This window comes from Theropithecus gelada, chromosome 15 (assembly GCF_003255815.1).
Source record: "Theropithecus gelada isolate Dixy chromosome 15, Tgel_1.0, whole genome shotgun sequence".
NCBI lineage: Eukaryota > Metazoa > Chordata > Mammalia > Primates > Cercopithecidae > Theropithecus > Theropithecus gelada.
The window spans coordinates 333,330-337,492 of record NC_037683.1 but is presented as its reverse complement, the minus strand read 5'-3'; positions in this window follow the sequence as shown (position 1 = coordinate 337,492).

Sequence of the window (4,163 nt, the reverse complement as noted above, 5' to 3'; positions counted from 1 at the left end):
GCTCAAGCAATTCTTCCCATTTTAGCCTCCTGAGAAGCTGGGACTACAGATGCGCACCACCATGACCACCTAATTTTTGCATTTTTAGTATAGATGGGGTCTCGCCATGTTGCCCAGGCTGGTCTCGAACTCCTGGGCCCAAGTGATCCAGCCACCTCAGCCTCTCAAAGGGTTGGGATTACAGATGTGAGGCAATGCCAATTCTAACTTGTTGAATATCAATTCCAATAACATTTGTTGAATAATTTTTCCTTTCCTCACAAATTTTAAGTCTCATCTACTAAATTTGTGTACACACACACCCCTTCTATGGCACTATTCTATTAGTTTATTCTCTTCATACACGTATCCTAGTTCTTTATGATTTTATGTTTTAAATATTAAATAGAAAAAGTTTATCGTAAATATGATACAGAAAGAAAGAGTTAAAATTCCATTCATTTACAATGTTCTTCCTTAGATTAATCACTGTTAACAGTTTCATGAATATGCCCAAACATTTTATATAAAAATATATTGATAAAGAGAACAATACCTAACACTTATTAAGCTTTTACTGTTTTTTTTTGTTTGTTTGTTTTTTGTTTTTTGGGTTTTTTTGAGATGGAGTCTCACACTGTCGCCCAGGCTGGAGTGCAATGGCGTGATCTTGGCTCACCTCACTGCAACCTCCGCCTCCTGGGTTCAAGAGATTCTCCTGCCTCAGTCTCCTGAGTAGCTGGGATTACAGGTGTGCACCACCACGCCCAGCTAATTTTTTGTATTTTTAGTAGAGACGGGGTTTCACCGTATTAGCCAGGCTGGTCTCTAACTCCTGACCTCGTGATCTGCCTGCCTTGGCCTCCCAAAGTGCTGGGATTACAGGCGTGAGGCCCCGCGCCCGGCCAAGCTTTTACTGTTTAACATAGTTTCCAGGCACTGTTCTAAGTGCTTTACAAATATGAACTCCTTTACTTCTCATAATAACCCTATATGGTGAGGACTACCCTCTCCTTAACAGATGTGGAAACAGACATCAAGGATCATGCCCCAGGTCATATAGCTAGTCAATGGCAAAGCCATGATTTGACGACCTGGCAGTCTGGCTCCAGGGCCCAAACCTTGTATTGCTTCTTCATTCTCACAGATGATCTCATTGGGCACCGTAAAACTTCGGAGCCTTTGCCTGCCTAAAATGTCCCGTTGTTTTGTAATTGCAAGTTCTTTCATGATTGCGTGTGTCTTTCCCAGTGAGGCAATTTGTCATCTTCTTTGCCTATTTTTGGTTGAATCATCAATGTTTTTATTGTTGATCTTAAGCAGCTCTGTGAATGTCAAGAAAATCCACTCTTAGTCTTATGGATTGCTAATATTCCAAAGTGTTTATTTACTTTCCTTATGATGGTTTTTTGGTTTTGTTTTGTTTTGTTTTTTTGCCTTTGAGTGCTTTTTTTGCTCCTGTCTTACAAGAATTTCAAATTCTTCTATAATCTAATTTACCAGTGTTTAAATCTAATTTAGCCCTGGCTATGCACTATTAACAGGCTTTCACTTTTACAAAGCTCCCAGGTGATTCTGCTGTGCCACTGCATTGAGGCTTCCGGTGTTGGTGTCTCACTTGGGCTTCCTCTACTTTAGGATTACAAAATTCTTAGCTCTTTTTGTTCTTCTAGTAATTTTACTTTGTATTTGCATCAACCTAGCTAGTGGTATTTTTTGATTGTTTGTTTGTTTATTTGTTTGTTTTTAGATGGAGTCTTTCTCTGTCGCCAGGCTGGAGTGCAGTGGCACCATCTCAGCTCACCGCAACCTCCAATTCCCTGGTTCAAGTGATTCTCCTGCCTCAGCCTCCCAAGTAGCTGGGATTACAGGCATGCACCACCATGCCCAGCTAATTTTTGCATTTTTAGTGGAGAAGGGGTTTCACCATGTTGGCCAGGATGGTCTCGATTTCCTGACCTCATGATTTTTTGAGACGAAGTTTCACTCTTGTTGCCCAGGCTGGAGTGCAATGGCACAATCTTGGCTCACTGCAACCTCTGCCTCCTGGGTTCAAGTGATTCTCCTGCCTCAACCTGCCAAGTAGCTTGGATTACAGGCATGTGCCACCGCGCTTAGCTAATTTTGTATTTTTAGTATACACGGGGTTTCTCCATGTTGGTCAGGCTGGTCTTGAACTCCTGACCGCAGGTGACCCGCCCGCCTCGGCCTCCCAAAGTGCTGGGATTATAGGTGTGAGCCACTGCGCCTGGCCTAGAATTTGTTTTAAGGGGTCTATGTATACCGTATGGTTTAATTATTGTCACTTTATCATACATTTTTATATGGTTGGACAAGTCCCTCTTTATTTTTTTCTATGCTGTACTCAGCATTTCCTTTGTCTGTTCTTTCAGATTAGCTTTGTTATGACTATTTCTATTTCCTTACACTCCCATTTCTCCAGGGGAAAATGTCCAGAAACAAATGAATCCTCAGGTCTGGATCTCAGGAGAAGACTCTGGACTGAGCTATGGATCTGGAAACTCCCAGGACAGAGCAGTGGTTCCCAGCTGGAGACGATTTTGCACCCAGGGGACATTTGCAAGGTCTGGACAGTTTGGGTTGTCACAGCCGAAGAAGTGTTATGGCACTTAGTGGTATCAGGCAGGGATGTTGCTAAACATCCTACAGTGCACAGGACAGCCGTCCCCAACGGAGTTCCTGGACCGCATGTGTCAGTGGTGCTGGGGCTGAGAGGCCATTGTTGGACCCATGGAGCTGGCGAGGCTGCCCTGGAGTCTGGCCTGTGAGGGAAGCAGGAACCTCTGAGGGAGTGCAGCATTCAGCAGCATCCATCTATCCAGCCATGAGGCCTGGCAGAGGGGTGGGAGAGGAGGTGCACCTGCCGTAGACCCCACAAGCCTGTCACGGAGCTGGGACTTGGAGTGAAAGGGAGAGGAACGTGGTCAGAACTGTGCCTTAGAAAGACTCTGGATGTGGAGAAGGGGCTGGGGAGAGGTGAGGGCTGCGTGGTGCTGTGACTGCCTGCTGGAATGGCAGGCTAGGCCAATGTGGGCAGCAGTGAGGGAAGGGGTGATTCGGGACCTGGAAGAGGCAGGACAGGGCAACGGGCTGGACTGGAGGGGTGAGAGGAGTCAGTGACCTTTGGCACGTAGCAAAGAGTTCTCATGCCCTGCTGCCCTGCCACCAGCATCATGCTAGGGCAGGCTGGGCTCTCACCCTCACAGAATGTCCCATGAATAATTATGTAACTAAAAGTGCTGTGTGTTGCAGGTAGCAACTAACTGGGGTTGGTGGCATGGGCGGTAAAAAGAATTTACCAAGACTGTTGTAGGTAAAGAAAGGCAGATTTATGAGAGAAAGTAGGAAAATACGTTGCAAGAAAGCAATGGGCAAATCACCAAGAGAGGCGCTGGCAGCAAGAGACGAAGGCGTGCGGGGGATTTTATCGGATGGGGCTTGTGCTGGAGAAGGGCCATGTGCAGTGCGATAACACCCAGGTTGCAGGGAGCTAACGCATTTTTCTATCAGCTGAGGGTCTGGGGATAGCTGGGCGTGGGAAGATTGTGATTTGTCTGCACAGGAGGGCCATGTGTCCCGGACCATGAAGAAAGGCAGGCTCACAGCTTCTCTGCTCTCTCTTTTGCTTTCCCCGGGTCCCGCTGGTCTGACTTCTTTCCCTCGTTAGGACTCCGCAGCATGGACACCAAGAAGGGAGGCAGAGCCTGTGACAGGAACGCTCAGCCAAGGAGGCTTCTCTGATGAGGGCCAGAGCTGTCCAGGCCAGGCCTGGAGGGACAGCTGCACATTCATGTTCAAGGTTTTGTTTGAGCATGGTTTCAATGAATCCTCTCAATGTTTTGAAATTCCAGCTTAGTTTCAGTCGTCTACAAAACCCTTGCTCCCGGTCGGGCGCGGTGGCTCAAGCCTGTAATCCCAGCACTTTGGGAGGCCGAGACGGGCGGATCATGAGGTCAGGAGATCGAGACCATCCTGGCTAACACGGTGAAACCCCGTCTCTACTAAAAAATACAAAAAACTAGCCGGGCAAGGTGGCGGGCGCCTGTAGTCCCAGCTACTCGGGAGGCTGAGAAAGGAGAATGGCGTGAACCCGGGAGGCGGAGCTTGCAGTGAGCTGAGATCCGGCCACTGCACTCCAGCCTGGGCGACAGAGCGAGACTCCG